This window comes from Notamacropus eugenii, chromosome 4, assembly GCF_028372415.1.
Source record: "Notamacropus eugenii isolate mMacEug1 chromosome 4, mMacEug1.pri_v2, whole genome shotgun sequence".
Lineage (NCBI taxonomy): Eukaryota > Metazoa > Chordata > Mammalia > Diprotodontia > Macropodidae > Notamacropus > Notamacropus eugenii.
This window is the reverse complement of record NC_092875.1, coordinates 96,079,396-96,096,617: the sequence shown is the minus strand read 5'-3', so window position 1 is coordinate 96,096,617 and position 17,222 is coordinate 96,079,396. Positions and strand designations below refer to the sequence as shown.

General features: G+C 38.2%; 1 protein-coding gene and 2 pseudogenes across 4 annotated transcripts in view; 2 read left to right on the top strand and 1 right to left on the bottom strand.

Moving 5' to 3' along the window:
• The window catches only part of TRAPPC9 (trafficking protein particle complex subunit 9), a 1,025,445-nt gene that overhangs the window by 906,377 nt on the left and 101,846 nt on the right, over positions 1-17,222 (bottom strand). The gene's annotated exons all lie outside the window — the stretch shown is intronic.
• LOC140498705 (nmrA-like family domain-containing protein 1 pseudogene) lies at positions 9,725-12,172 on the top strand (annotated as a pseudogene).
• LOC140500411 (calponin-3 pseudogene) lies at positions 15,615-16,763 on the top strand (annotated as a pseudogene).

Sequence of the window (17,222 nt, the reverse complement as noted above, 5' to 3'; positions counted from 1 at the left end):
CTAGAAATGTTAGCTATAGCAATAAGAGAAGAAAAAGAAAATGAAGGAATTAGAATAGGCAAAGAAGAAATTAAGTTATCACTCTTTGCAGATGATATGATGATATACTTAGAGAATCAGAGAATCAAGTAAAAAACTACCTGAAATAAGAAACAACTTTGGCAAAGTTGCAGGTTATAAAATAAACCTACAGAAATCATTTGCAGTTCTATATAGTACTAACAAAGCCTAACAGCAAGAAATAGAAAGAGAAATCCCATTAAAAGCTACAGTAGACATTATAAAATATCCAAAGGCAGGGATTATATGACCACAATTACAAAACATTTTTCACACAAATAGAGTCAAATCTAAGTAAGTAGGAAAACATGAGTTGCTCATGGGTAGGCCAAGCTAATATAATAAAAATGACAATTCTATCTACATTAATTTACTTATTCAGTGCCATACCAATCAAACTACCAGATAATTATTTTCTAGAGCTAGAAAAAATAATATCAAAATTCATGTGGAAGAACAAAAGGTCCAGAATATCAACGGAACTAATGAAAAGAAATGTTAGGGAAGGTGACCTAGCCCTATCAGATCTCAAATTGTATTATAAAGCAGCAACTACCAAAACCACTGGCTAAGAAATACAGGGTAGACCAGTGGAATAGGTTAGGTACTCAAGAAAGAGTAGTCAATGAATATAGCAATTTAATGTTTGATAAACACATGGACCCCAGCTTCTGGGATAAGAACTCACTTTGACAAAAGCTGCTGGGAAAACTGGATAACAATGTGGAAGAAACTGGGCATAAACCAATACCTGACATCATACACAAAAATAAAATCCAAATGGAAACATGATCTAGGTATAAAGACTAATACGATAAACAAATATGGGGAGCAAAAAATAGTCTGTTTGTCAGATTTATGAAGAATGGAGAAATTTTTGACCAAACAAGAGACAGAGAACATTATGAAGTATAAAATGGATAATTTTGATTACATAAAATTGAAAAGATTTTGCACAAACAAATTCAATGCAACCAAGATTAGCAGGGAAGCAGAAAACTGTGAAAGAATTTTTGCAACTAGTGTCTGTGATGAAGGCCTCATTTCTAAAATATATAGAGAACTGAGTCAAATGTAGAAGAATACAAGTCATTGCCCAATTGATAAATGGTCAAAGGATATGAACAGGCAGCTTTCAGAGGAAGAAATTAAAGTTATCTATAGTCTTATAAAAAATGCTCTAAATCACCACTGATTAGAGAAATGCAAATCAAAACTCTGAGGTACCACATCACACCTATCAACTGACTAACAAGACAAAACAGGAAGATGATAAATGGTGGAGAAGATGTGGGAGAGCTGGAACACTAAGTCATTGTTGGTGGAGCTGTGAGCTGATCCAACCATTCTGGAGAGCAATTTGGAACTATGTAGCCAAAGGGGTACAAAAATGTGCATACCCTTTGACCCAGCAATATTGCTTCTGGGACTGTATCCCAAAGAGATCATCAAAATGGGAAAGGGTCCCACATGTACAAAAATATTTATGGCTGCTCTCTTTGTGGTGGCCAAGAACTGGAAATCAAGGTGATGCCATGGGGAATGGTTGAACAAGTTGTGGTATATGACTGTAATGGAATATTATTGTGCTTTAAGAAATGATGAACACAAAGACTTCAGAGAGGCCTGGAAGGACTTATATGAACTGATGGTGAATGAAAGGAGCAGAACCAGGAGAACTTTGTACACAGTAACAGCCACAGTGTGTGAGAGTTTTTTCTGGTAGACTTGACCCTTCACAGCAATGCAAGGACCTAAAAAATTCCCAGTGGACTCAAGGCAAAATGACTTCCACATCCAGAGAAAGAACTATGGAACTGCATCGCAGAATGAAGCAGACGATTTTCTCTTGTGTTGTGTTTTGTTTTCATGGTTTCTCCCACTTATTTTAATTCTATGCAACATGACTAAGGGGAAAATGTATTTAGTAAGAATGTATGTGTAAAATCCATGTAAGATTTCACACCGTCTTGGAGAGGGATGGGAGAGGTGGGGGAAGGGATGGAGGAGGGAGGGGGAGAAAATTTAAGGTTTATGGAAATGATTGTAGAAAACTGAAAACAAATAAATTAATTTAAAAAAAAAAAAAGAAAGCAGAAGACAGAAAAAAACCACCTTTCTCTGGGACCACCATTATTGTCAGGTTCAAAACCTCAGCATTATTCTCCATTCCTGACTCCTTCACTTCACACACACACTCAATCAGCTGCCAACTTTGTCCTTTCTACCACCACAACTCCAAATTCAACACACTTTCCACCATATTCCCTTCACCCAAAAGAACGAAAAATCATGGATTCAAGACATGCATGCTGGTAGAAGAGAATATGGGATCTGGCATGTTATCAAGGTCTTCGGCTACATGTCCAACACTGTCTAGTGAAAGAGCACTTGACTTGGATTCAGAAAATCTGAGCCAAGTCCTGGCTTTCTAGGCAAGTCCCTTTTGGGACTACAGTTCCATCACCTATAAAATGAAATTGAAACCCTTCATGACAGCTTTATAAATGAAAGCTATAACTGAACACAAACAATTTAAGAAAAGCCATTTTACAACTACAACATTCAAAGTTTAAGACAACAGATAATCATCAACTCTTTCACTATAAGGGATATAAAGATCTAATTTGTAAAAATGAAATTATTTCTCCCCAGAAAATTGTGATATCTTATAGGCCTTCAACATCATTAATCTGACACTAACTTCAATACTTTATGAATCTATGATTTTGTCAACAAAAAATATCCTCTCCAACAAAGAAGTTTATAATCCCTCTGATCCAATCACACTTTATTTTCCATCATACTTATTTGGTTATATGTGGCATTTCTTCCCCCTACCCCCAAGCAGACTGAAATGCCTGAGGAAAGGAACTATGTTATTTTTCATGAACTCAAGTCCTAAGTCCCTATAAATGCCCTTTCCACTAAATCACAATGCCTACTGGTTTCTCAGGAATCCTGTGAAATACAAAAATAGTGGCAGCACAGTACCTTTAATAAAGCAGTTATAGGAACGAGAAAAAGAGAGTCTTCTAAAATTATCTGTCAGTGGAAGCAGAGGCACCAAAAAGCAAAGCAATGAATTTTCTTTAGAGATTTAATAAATATATCTAATTTAGTCATGAATTCAAGAAGATCCAATTAAACTAACTTCAATGCTATCCTATTAAGTCTATTTTCTAATTTTCAAATTGGATCAAATATGGCATTTCTGAATTAAAAAAAATACATAATGATCTAGCTAGCATTGGAGAGGATTAACAACAAGTAAGCCTGGGTTTTACAGCACTGCTGAACCTTAATATTGGCTAAGCCATAACTTGTGTAATTCAAATTACCCTTCTTGTAAAATAAAAAGACCTTTTTTTGTTAAGACAGATCTGCAACTACAACTACCAGAGTGTATATGCCCAATAAGCTGCCAAAGTGATAAATTTTTCAAGCATAATATTTTTAATGCTTAAAAGTAAGTTTCCCAGTTTTAGGGTTTATTGCAGTGACTACCTTGCCTATTAGCAAATCTATTTGGTTTGTAAGGCTCCCCTTCTTAATGGCTCCTAGTGAAGACGTAATCCCTCATAGACAAAAAAGGAAGAACAGAAAGAATGCCCAAAAAACCGTGCAGTCTCTACATGAACGAAATAATAATAACACATAAAGATATAGATATATGTGCTTATTATGTGCCAGGCACCATTCCAAGCACTTTACGATTATTATCTCATTTGAGCCTAAACAACAACCCTGGGAGAGAGGTGCTAATTATACAAATTTTACAAATAAGGAAACTAAAGGAAACAGAGGGTAAGTGACTTTGCCAGGGGTCACATGACTAGAAAGTATCTATGGCTGCATTTGAACTCAGGCTTTCCTGACTCCAGATCTGAGCTCTATCCTCTGTGTTACCCAGCTGTCTCATAAAAAATGATAACAAAGTTTCCATTAAGATGGGAGAACACGCTAGATTCTGAGTAGAGGACATGACTGTTCCTACATATAAAGTAACCTGGCATCAGTGGAAAGGTCCATTTTAAACAATTATGTAGCTTAATCTTAAAAAGACTGATATAAGCGAGGCAGCATAGCATCATGGAAAGGTGCTGATCTTAAAAGCAGGAAGACCTGGATCAAGCCCAGAATTTTACACATCCTGGCTGTGTGGCCCTGGGCAAGGCACTTAATCGACTCAGTACCCCAGGCTATTCTCAGACTAAAAAATGGAATTGCAGGGGCGGAGCCAGGATGGCGGAGTAGAAAGACACACATACACTAGCTCCGAACCCACAGCCCATAAAATATATGTAAAGAAGAACTCCCAACAAATTCTGGAGCAGCAGAAGCCACAGAACAACAGAGTGGACAAGATTTCTGTTCCAGAGAGCCTGAAAACCTCTCGTAAAAGGTCCCTCGCACTGCGGATCCAGAGCCAAGCCCAGCCCTGCCTGTGGGGCACCGAGAGGAGCAGATCCAAGCAGGCTTCAGGGACGGAATCTCCAGTGGTCCCGCGGGTCCCTCCACCCACGGGCCCCAAAGGTTGGTGAGAGGATCTTCTCAGCTTGCCAAGAGGGGAGTGGGGTGCCCCCATAACTCAGGCCCCCTCGGGAGGCAGCAGCGGAGGCAGGAGCAGACCAAGGCTCCCCAAGCAGGCAGGAGCCAGGATCCATTGTTGAAGGTCTCTGCATAAACCCCCTGAGGGAACTGAGCCTGTGAGGCAGCCCTTCCCCTACCTGAGCAGCTGAACCTAATCTCACACTGAATAGCAGCCCCACCCCCACCCAATGCCCTGAGGTTGGGAAGCAGCATTTGAATCTCAGACCCCAAGAGCTGGCTGGGTGGATCTGGAGGCGAAGTAAGTGTGAAGAGAATATTCAGAAGTCAAGTCACTGGCTGGGAAAATGTCCAGAAAAGGGAAAAAAAATAAGACTATAGAAGGTTACTTTCTTGGTGAACAGGTATTTCCTCCCTTCCTTTCTGATGAGGAAGAACAATGCTTACCATCAGGGAAAGATACAGAAGTCAAGGCTTCTGTATCCCAGCCCACCCAATGGGCTCAGGCCATGGAAGAGCTCAAAAAGGATTTTGAAAATCAAGTTAAGAGAGGTGGAGGAAAAGCTGGAAAGAGAAATGAGAGACATCCAAGTAAAGCATGAAAAACAAGTAAACACCCTGCTAAAGGAGACCCAAAAAAATGCTGAAGAAAATAACACCTTGAAAAATAGGCTAACTCAATTGGCAAAAGAGGTTCAAGAAGCCAATGAGGAGAAGAATGCTTTCAAAAGCAGAATTAGCCAAATGGAAAAGGAGGTTCAAAAGCTCACTGAAGAAAACAGTTCTTTCAAAATTAGAATGGAACAGATGGAGGCCAATGACTTTATGAGAAACCAAGAAATCACAAAACAAAACCAAAAGAATGAAAAAATGGAAGATAATGTGAAACATCTCATTGGAAAAACAAATGACCTGGAAAATAGATCCAGCAGAGACAATTTAAAAATTATGGGCCTACCTGAAAGCCATGATCAAAAAAAGAGCCTAGACATCATCTTTCATGAAATTATCAAGGAAAACTGCCCTGAGATTCTAGAACCAGAGGGCAAAATAAGTATTCAAGGAATCCACAGATCACCGCCTGAAAGAGATCCAAAAAGAGAAACTCCTAGGAACATTGTGGCCAAATTCCAGAGTTCCCAGGTCAAGGAGAAAATATTGCAAGCAGCTAGAAAGAAACAATTCAAGTATTGTGGAAATACAATCAGGATAACACAAGATCTAGCAGCTTCTACATTAAGGGATCGAAGGGCGTGGAATAGGATATTCCAGAAGTCAAAGTAACCAGGACTAAAACCAAGAATCACCTACCCAGCAAAACTGGGTATAATACTTCAGGGGAAAAATTGGTCTTTCAATGAAATAGAGGATTTTCAAGCATTCTTGATGAAAAGACCAGAGCTGAAAAGAAAATTTGACTGTCAAACACAAGAATGAAGAGAAGCATGAAAAGGTAAACAACAAAGAGAAGTCATAAGGGACTTACTAAAGTTGAACTGTTTATATTCCTACATGGAAAGACAATATTTGTAACTCTTGAAACTATTCAGTATCTGGGTACTGGGTGTGATTACACACACACACATGCACACGCGCACACACACATGCACATGCGCACGCACACATGCACACGCATGCGCGCACACACACATGCACACACACGCACACACATATAGAGACAAAGTGCACAGAGTGAATTGAAGAGGATGGGATCATATCTTAAAAAAATGAAATCAAGCAGTGAGAGAGAAATATATTGGGAGGAGAAAGGGAGAAATGGAATGGGGCAAATTATCTCTCATAAAAGAGGCAAGCAAAAGACTTATTAGAGGAGGGAAAAAGAGGGGAGGTGAGAGAAAAACATGAAGTTTACTCTCATCACATTCCACTAAAGGAAGGAATAAAATGCACACTCATTTTGGTATGAAAACCTATCTCACAATACAGGAAAGTGGGGGATAAGGGGATAAGCAGGGTGGGGGGGATGATGGGAGGGCATGGGGAGGAGGGAGCAGTTTGAGGTCAACACTCATGGGGAGGGACAGGATCAAAAGAGAGAATAGAAGTAATGGGGGACAGGATAGGATGGAGGGAAATATAGTTAGTCTTATACAACACAACTATTGTGGAAGTCATTTGCAAAACTACACAGATTTGGCCTATACTGAATTGCTTGCCTTCCAAAGGGAAGGGGTGGGGAGGGAGGGAGGAAGAGATGTTAGAACTCAAAGTTTTAGGAACAACTGTTGAGTACTGTTCTTGACACTAGGAAATAAGAAATACAGGTAAAGGGGTATAGAAAGTTATTTGGCCCTACAGGACAAAAGAGAAGATGGAGACAAGGGCAGAGAGGGATGATAGAAGAGAGAGCAGATTGGTGATAGGGGCAATTAGAATGCTCGGTGTTTTGGGTGGGGGGAGGAGACAAAAGGGGAGAAAATTTGGAACCCAAAATTTTGTGAAAATGAATGTTAAAAGTTAAATAAATAAATAAATAAAAATTAAAATAAAATAAAATAAAATAAAAAATGGAATTGCATGGAAAGTTTTAACCTGCTTGGTAAAGGAAGCTCTCAGCCAGGAGTTCCCTACACTGATTAAAGCACTGAACTTCTTTTTAATCTTTAAAAGTATATTTCTCCCCAAGTAGAAGTCAGTTAGATCCCAGTTACTCTTTATTTCTATGTAATAAAATATTTTGAATTCTTTACTGTTGCAAAGCATTTTCACATACATTATCTTATTTGATTCTCTCAACAATTTGGTGTAGTGAGATGGGGAGGGCAAAAATTATCTCAATTAATAGACTGGAGCATAAAGAATCTGAGTGACTTTATGAAACGTATACTGCTAGGAAATGGCAGAACTAGGACTAGAACCCAGGGTTTCTGACTCCAAATTCAGGCTTCTTTCTACCACACCACACTGTAAAGTAGTAGTAGGTTTGGCACAGAATAATTTGGGCAGTTGAAACTTTGGATAGCCATCAGTGCCATGTGTGATGCTATGTGCTGCCCTTCTCATTTTCTCCCCACCTGCATCACATAATTCAGGGATGAATGGCATCTGCTGTATGAAAGGTAATTGGGCCAAATAGGGGGAAAGGGTGATAGAGAAAAAGAAGTCACAGAACGGCACTATGGCGAGGCAGCATCTCCTTTCTTCATCAAATAAAAGCACTGGGTCTCCACTAGGATTAGGAGGTTATTCTGGCCAAAAGAAATTAATGTCTTTAAGTTTAAAAGCATTTCCAATTCAAGTTTCATTTACCTGCTGGCACCAATATATACTGACCATCCAATTCCCACAGTCTACCCAAAACTCCCTTAACAAGTATGTACCAAAATCAAAAGTTCCAGGAAGAATTCCTCCTAGGCTACTTTACAATTCCAGTCAATAAACAAACACAGTTTTTTTCCCTCCTGGAAATGTTATATTGTATTAAAAAATCCTGCAGACAAAGAGTTTTTCTCTAACTAGATACACCAAAGGGTCAGCAGTAAATGCATTGATAGCAGACGACAGGAGTGCGCAGTGTCTTACCATCTTCAGCTTATTAATGTACTGAGTATATTCAAAGCAAAAAGAGTATTTGCTGGTATCAGAGAAGCTTATCAGGACAGGGTCACATAAATCTTTTTTGGCCATTATTTATTTTCCTGTTGCACTTCAATTGCCAGAATAAAATGCTGCAGCACCAACACATTTATGAGTAGGTCTGCACAGTTTACAGGTTTCTAGTTTGATCATTTCTTTCTCCCTGAATCCAGACCTACAAATACATCAAGGAAGGTGTTTAGAGCCACACTGTGATAAAAATGCCTATGAAGTTGAGACTTTAGAAACCATGTCTCTCTGGCAAATAATTCTGCAACTATAAACAAAGGACACTTAAGCTATCCAAAATAACTGGATTTAGTACTTCCCCAAAAAATAAAACTAAAGAAATAAAAAGGCACACACATCGAGAAAGCAGAGGTGTTGGGAAGTTTTCCTTCAGGAAAGAAGTCTGTTATTGTAGGAAGTACAATATAAAAATACCATATGTATTCAAAATATTCACTTTTTTTGACAGCAAAAGCTGGAAATCAGGTGGATGCCCACTCACAGGGGAGAGAATACCTGAACAAACTGTTGTATAAAAACATAATGGACTATAATTTCACCATAAGATAAAGTGGATAGGTAGAAGTCAAAGAAACACCAAAATAATTGTACGAAGTAATATATAGCATAGCCAATATACATAATGAGATAAGCAAAAAGAACACTAAAATTAAGATGAGTGCTGAAGAATTATGAAACCAATTGCAGCCCCAGAGGACAGATGAGGACACAAACCTCCTTCTTTTCAGTAGAGAAATGAGGAAAATGTCAAACTTGGTCACTCTGATTTCCTTAAGAGCTTTTCTTTGTTAAAAGGAAGATTTCATGGAGTGGGAAGATATCAAGAATAAACCCAGATTACAGCACAAGACATAAGTTATCAAATTTGTTTTGAAAAAAAGACAAAATAAAGCATACAAGAAATAGAGCTCAAGTCCCTTCCCAACCATTTCCTAACTGTGTGACCTTTAGCAGGTCAGTTAAATGAAGTCTCAGGTATCTCATCTATGAAATTTTGCCAACACCATCCATATTACCTGCCTCACAGGTCTATATCATGACAATGAAAACAGAATGTGTATAAAAGCATTCTAGAAAATTCAGAAGTGTTTCTATACTTTCTTTCCTTTACTGCCATCACATAAGTTATTGGAGAACCTTCCTAAGACTGAGGCTTTGGAAATATAGAACTACTCTTTTTCTTCTGCCCTCATCCTTGAAGTTAGTCATTCACCGACAATTCAACAAATATTTATTATACCCCTAACACAGCTTAATGTGGCTTCTAGTCAGGGATGGAGTACAGCTAAACAATGGCTAGGGGAAAAAAACATTATTTATTTAAAGCCCAAAAATTGTATTGTTTTACAAAAGGTTTTAAGATGACAAGCAAAGGGGTAGGAGTATAGGGGAACCACCTACATGTACATGGCAAGCTGGATACCATAGGGCCTAGCCATACTGTAGGAAAAATAGCAATAGAAATGATCAACAATTCATAGCAAGTATGCTCCAAGTAAAGAGCAAGCAATAAAACCCACAGACAATGGGATCTAGACCAAAAATGCAAAATAACACTAACAAGCAAGAAGAATTAGACTGTCAAATACAAGGGGATGAATTTGACCTCATCTCATTGACAGTCAATGAGATGAAATCCATGACTAAAATATGATTCTGGATGGGTATGTTTTATTCCAAAGTAACATGATAAATAAACGAGAGGAAGTCATATTCTATATCAAGAAGATAAATTCATGGAAAGGAGGCAGGGTAGAAAAGCTTCCAGATAAAGACCATTGCAAGAAGAAATAAGGCAATTGTATCACCAGAGTATACCACATACCAGCTAGACAGGAAGGAAAAAACATGACAAGCGTACAAGAGAGGCATGATATAGCAATGATTGGGTGGAGGGTGGCTTCAATCATTGAGACATCTCCTGGAGTTCTCTCTCTAGGAAGAAAATCAGCTAGAACTTCTGACAAAAATGGATAGTGAGGACTTCTTTAGACTGTGACTCCCAACCCCACAATCTCAAAAAAAGAAATATATCCAACGTATATTAATTAAAATTTGAGCAAGAATAAGAAAAGCTAAGGAACACCTCAATATAATGAAATGCCTTCTGAAAGAACAACGAATGACTTTGTGAAGCCACAGATCCCCTTAACTGCCCCCAACCTGATGTACACTCATCATGATCAAATGATAAATATGCTTGAAGCAACATCCACTAAGGTCCTTGTCACACAGGGTAAGCTAGATTTTCCTAAAATAGTAATGAAACTGTCCTTGGGATTTAAATGGTCCAGAAGTCTAAGGCTCAAGCCACTGACAGATGACAGAATTCAATCTGCCACGTGAGTCAATACAACCTCTTAATAGAATACATCTCCTCCAAATGAATTAATTAATTCTGTGGAATCACAAGAAGAAAAGGAATAGCAATAAAATTCTAGGATGGTTGAAAAGAGAATTCTAAAAAGCAAATAGAATGGAAATTTGTGAAGAAATTAAAGTTCTCAAATAAGAGTGAAAAACAATTAAAAATATATGACATAAAATCACCATAAAATACTCCTTTAAAAAGAATGACAGATTTTGACTTTAAAAATACAAAAATAGAAGAAAATGTGACTGATAAAAATCAAAATACAATAACACTATAAATATACATAAGCACTACATAAGCCAAAGTAATCAGCCTTGAAGACAGGATGCACAGAAGTAACCTAAGAATCATAGGTGTCCCACAAAAACACAGCTTTAAAAGCCTGAATACTACATGTAGGTAAAAATATTTTTAAATTATCCAGAAGTTCCCTGTAAACAGGAACAAAGTACAGATCAATAAAATTTACAGATTGTCAATAGAAAGTTCAAGTTTAAATCACCAAAGTGTGAAATTTTGCATATGACATGAAAGTTTTTTTAGTTTTGCTTCCTTGTCAGGATGTGGGAAGCAGAGACTTTTCTAACCTAAGTTCCTTCTCCTGCTCTGTGATTCTTCAAGGCTGACAAGAAACTGGTGGTGGCTTTTGGAAGAATAAGTACTCAAGATGGTTGTTGCCAAGCCCTCCTGGAAGATGGGACATGTAGGCTTCATGTGGAGACTCAAAAACCCCAGCAGAAAGAAGGAAAAAACCTGAAGCATCAAGGTTGCAGAGATAGTTGCAAGTATGAAGAGACCAGAAGGAGGAAAAAAGCCTAGAGCAAGTCTGGAGAGGCCTATCCAGCTTTTGCTCTGACCATCTACTGGGAAATTTTCAATCAGGAGCAGGACATTAAGAAAGGCAAACTTCTGGCTGCTTTGTCCAAATGCCTGGACTTGAATCATGTGATCCACAATGGACTAGAAAATGTGAAGAAGCTCACTGGCAGTTGACTGGCAGGCACTTTGATGGCAATAAGGCTGAGGAATATTTCAGGCTTTAGGTGCACCAATAATCAGTGTCCAATTTGCCCAGCTACTTTGAAAACCTCCTCACCTACTTCCTACCCCAGAAAGCCACTGATGGAAATGACTACTTATTATGCTTGCCCATGGGTGATATGTCAATGGATGGGATGACAGTGGCCAACCTAGGTCCTATGATGTTCTGCCTGCTGAAGTTACCAGAAGAATACATTTGTTAAAACACTGGGCTTGGCACCTGTAAGCACAGAGCTACAACGTACACCTCCCTCCTCTCTGAGCATAGCACAAAACCTATACATGATTTCAAAATCTCACCAGAGGAGTACAAGAAACTTAACTTGGCCCAGGACCTGGCCAATATATGCTATTTGTAAATCCATGAATCTAGACCAAGATGTGGAACTAATCACGAAACTCAATCCCAAGGCCAGGTCTCTGAACAGTGGCTCAGAAAAGCACAAATATACCTTTGAAGACTTGAGAACACTTCTGCTGCTTCCTTCCTACCCTGCCATCATAGCCCAAGCATCTTGATGGAGAAGAATTCTTCAAAAGCTTCGAATGTGAGCAAGTAGTCCATGCTGGCTTTTGGTTTTGGTTCCTGGATTTTTTTAAGGCCATTGTACTTAGCCTCAAATCAAACCTTCATGGCTTTGTATTTCCAAATTCAACATTTCTGATTCAAGTATGCTGAAAGTCTTCATCAAAAAACACCACTTGAAAAATCAGCCAAAATCTTTAACGATGACTAGAGCTGCTTCTTAAGCACTATAGGCCATTAAAATAAAGGCCCTTCCTCATGAAAGAGCTGCTAGTCTCCACTGTCTAAATGGAAACTACAGTGAGTTATACTGTACTTAAATACCATTTATTTATGCATCTCTCTGACATATTGCATCCCTCCCAAAGCTCAAGCAACACAAAGCAAACTACTTGGTCGGAGAAATGTCTATAACTACTGTTATCAAAGGTAAAAGTAAAACTGCTAAGAGAAATATTTCTTATTTTTCCCTCCTAAATATTTCTAAATTAAAATCCACACAATAAATGTTTTATTACATGCTGGAGACTAGCAAGCATTCTTCTGAGAACATTACATGATGTTTACTTGGAGAAACAGGAAGAGAAGATCAGTCTGGTGTAAAATAATTTCTCCTGCCCTTCAAAAGGGTGACACATTTTAACATTTCTCTACCTTTTTATAATAGTAATTTCCTCCCAAAGAACCAGATGAAAAATGACCATTCAACTAGTACTAAATTTAGAATGTCAAAGATTTTGAAAATGGAGTCAGATAAATTATAAAGGTTTGGCTATAGGCATTATCACCTTTCCAAGTCTCCACTTTAGTCCAAATTAGGATACAATTTTATTACATCGAATAATTTCTAAGAATCTGCAAATGCCATTTTATTCTTCATAACCACCAAAGAAATGCTGCCTGCAGTTACCTCCATGATAAAAGGCAAGGCTAGCTGCCATGAGAACACCTTGCTAGCTACAGGGCTCATCCTTAGGAGAAGATGCTCAATAAACATTTGATCATAATGATCTGGAAAGCTATGAACAGGTCAGACAAGTTTTAAAGAACGAAGGTAAGGAGGGCCAGAATAAAATAAGCCATTTCATCCACTAAACTGCAAACAGTTCAAGCAGCAAAGAAAGTATGATGTGGTGGGGAAAAAAATTGGACTTGGAGCAAGAGCTGGGTTCAAGTACTAACTCCTGTCCCCATGATGATGGGCCAGCCATATCACTTCTCTGTGACCCTATTTTCTCATCAGCAAAATACTCATTCTACCAACCTTATTAGGTTGTTGCAAGAAAAGCATTTTACAAACTATCCAACATTGTATAAATAGGAGATATTAATAGGAGTGCTATTATTATGCTGCATCCCTACAATTGCAATAGCACCTAGTTTAAAAGACATAAATCACACGACCTGGCTTTTCCATCTGCATGATGCTAAATAACTAACTGGACTCATTTTTTTTTTCTGCACCAAAATGACCAGTCATTTTCACACTTCAGTCTAATCTTTTCCCTGCTGTAAGAGTAGGAGAAAAAATATCTCCTCTACTTCAGGGGCCATCCTCTGGGCAGAGGCTGAAAAGGTAAAATGTTGCTCCAAGTTAATGCAGGGCCAAAGGGACAATGAGGACCACGGTACAAAAACTTTGGTTTCATCTGGAATTAGTCCTAAGATACCTTTCAGTTTCCACATCTTTATGTCATGAAAAGGCACTATTCAATTCAACAAACATTTGTGAAGCATCTACTATGGTCAAGGAAAACACTACGCCACGCTTTGGATTTAGAAAATACAAATGTACACATGACTATAAACATTATTAAACACTTACTTAATACCTAATATGTGCAAAGACAACTTAAGTAAGAACACCAAAAGTTTTAACTGCAGTTTAAATCAGGTGATTTAGGTTTCTTTAATCACCTCTCTGAAATTATTTTCTCACTTTGAAAAATGGGATAATAATCCCTGCCTAATTTCTACACAGGATAACTGAGAGGATCAAAAGAGATCATGGATATGACAATATTTTGTAAAATGTAAAATGATACAAATATTAGTTATGATTATCATCACCAATCCATATAACTGGAGAGAGCATGCTGGGGATCTGATCACTTTGCCCGTTTTCAATAATAATAAGTAACATTTCTATAGTGCTTTAAGGTTTGCAAAATGTTTTACATGTTCCCTCATCTGATCCCTCACAACAACCCTGTAAGGTGGGTGATGTTATTATCCACTTTTTACAGAGGAGCAAATTGAAGCAGAGAGAGGTTTAAGTGACTGGCCCAGTGTCACAAAGCTAGTAAGAGGTCTGAGGTAGCATTTGAACTCAGGTCTTGGTTACTCCAAATCCACTGTTTGATCCATGACTCCACCAAGCTGCATTCGATTAGTAATCAAAGATTGCTTTCAGTCTCATTTTACATAGTGAAACTATTAGATTAGAAAATTTAATTTTCAAACTGAATTGGTACTCCCATGTCACCCAAAATTTAGGTCAAAGAACCAACAACCAATGTGTAGAGAAGTCTTATAACAGCTACTAAACCTGAGGGCAAGACCACATCTTCTTTATCTTTATATTTCCCAGAACTATATATATAATTATATATTAAGAGTTCCTACTACATGTACAGCATGATGCAGGGCAATGGGAACCAAAGAAGACCTGAATTCAGTCCTACTTCTGATGCGTACTGGTCATGTGATCCTAAGGAAATCAATTAATCTCTCAGTACTTTAGGGAACTTTATAAAACTTTTTGAGTTTCAGAGAAGTGCCTTCTTACCTTAGGAGGAGTCTCCCTATACAAATGAAATCACTATTCCAGTCCCTGACATCATAGAGATGTATAGATATACACATATCTAAGTGTGTATATGAGAGTATACACATAAATATATATTATACAGAGTTTCCCAGAAGTCTTAGTGCATTGTTAAGCTTTATTATTAATTAGCTTTGTATCCCCAGATTTAACAGCTTAAAACTTTACGAAGTTCTTTAACATACCCTGTATGTATATTTAGATAGGAAGAGATAATAATAATACAGGCTATCCCTGAAAAAAGGATTGTATTCCTAAACCTGTATCTGTTCGCAGGAAAAAAGATGCATACCACGCGATGTCTTCTAGGCCAATCCCTAAAGGCTTCGGGAAGAGAGGCAAGGGGCAGTTTCTGGGGAGCCGCGATGGGTGGTGCAGGGGAATATGTACTAGAACGTTCCACCGGCAGCCATCTAGCCCAGCCCCAGGGCCAGACCCGGACACCTGCCTTGGTCCCCGAGCACCCCTTTCCTAGCGTGGTCTCCTGGGACGCCCCCGGAGCATCCTGAGCAGCTGCTGCCACTGTCACCATCAGGGACCCAGCGAGGGAGGCAGGATCCACTGCCGTGGACGTTGACACGTGGGACCAGACTGGAGCCACAAAGGCCATGACCCACTTCAACAAGGGTCCTTCGTACAGGCTCTCAGCTGAGGTCAAGAACAAGATTGCCTCCAAATATGACCATCAGGCAGAGGAAGATCTTCACCGGACAGAAGAAGTTACAGGCTTGAGTGAAGGAACAAACTCTCAGCTGGGCTTAAAAGATGGCATAATCTTCTGTGAATTTATAAGCAATTTTCAGCCAGGTTCGGTAAAGAAAGTTAATGAATCTTCATTAAACTGGCCTCAGTAGGAGAACATCGGCAATTTTATCAAAGCCATTCAGGATTATGGTATGAAACCACACAACATCTTTGAAGCAAATGATCTTTTTGAAAATGGAAACATGATCCAAGTTCAAACTACACTGGTAGCTTTAGCAGGTCTCGCTAAAACAAAAGGATTCCATACAACAATTGACTGTGAAGTCAAATAATCAGAAAAACAAGCAAAGGCACTTTGGTGAAGGAAAACTGAAAGCTGGACCAAGTGTAACTGGCCTACAGATGGGAACCAACAAATGTGCCAGACAGGCAGGAATAGCTGCCTATGGCACTAAGAGGCATCTTTATGATCCTAAAATGCAAACTGACAAGCCCCCTTTGACCAGACCACAATTAGTCTGCAAATGGGCACTAACAAAGGAGCCAGTCAGGCTGAATGTTAGCACCAGGTACCGGAAGAGACATCTACAATCAGAAGGTAACATTACAACCAGTGTACAACTCAACAATTTCACTACAGATGGGTACCAACAAAGTTGCTTCCCAGAAAGTAATGAGTGTCTATGGGCTTGGGCGACAAGTATATGATCCCAAATATTGTGCTGCTCCAACAGAACCTGTAATACATAATAGAAGTCAAGGAACAGAACAAATGGGTCTGAAATCAGTAATAATGATTATCAGGCAGAATATCCAGACCACTATCATAAGGAGCACCAAGACGACTATCCAAGAGATCATGAATATAGTGACCAGGGCATTGATTATTAGATTTGCACAAAAAAAGTTCAGTATTAGTCCATTGTTTTATTCAGTGAAAATCAAGCTAGCCTTGTGTAATTTTTATCTTGTCTTCCTAAAACACTATTATGCTTATTATACTTCAAAGAAATAATGCCTTACATACATTCTTTTTTCCTTTCTCTGCCTCTTCTCTAAATAGATGCCTTTTAGTATTGTAACAGTTATATTCTACAGCATAACCAATAATTCTCATATGAAGTAAAAAGGAATACTGTGAAAGGGGAGTACTTTTGTACAACCAGTTCTTTTATTAAAGATCTATGCATTTTTACAATCTTCTACTTTAAATTGGTATTTTATGGACCACATGAAGCTTTTCTTTTTTTTTACAGTTTAGTATCTGATTTCTACACGGAAGACTGAAACTTTCATGCTTATTGTTAAATGTGTTTTTTGCCAACTAAATCTGAGATGTAGCATTTTAGAGATTTAAATATCATTTTTCTACAGTATTGTTTGCTAATTTTTAAATAAAGTCATGCTCAATGTGCAAAAAAAATTGAAAAATTAAAATAAAAAAAATTAAGAAAATAAAAAAATAGATGTCTTCTCACACTAGCACTTTCCCTCTGTGACTACCTTCACTT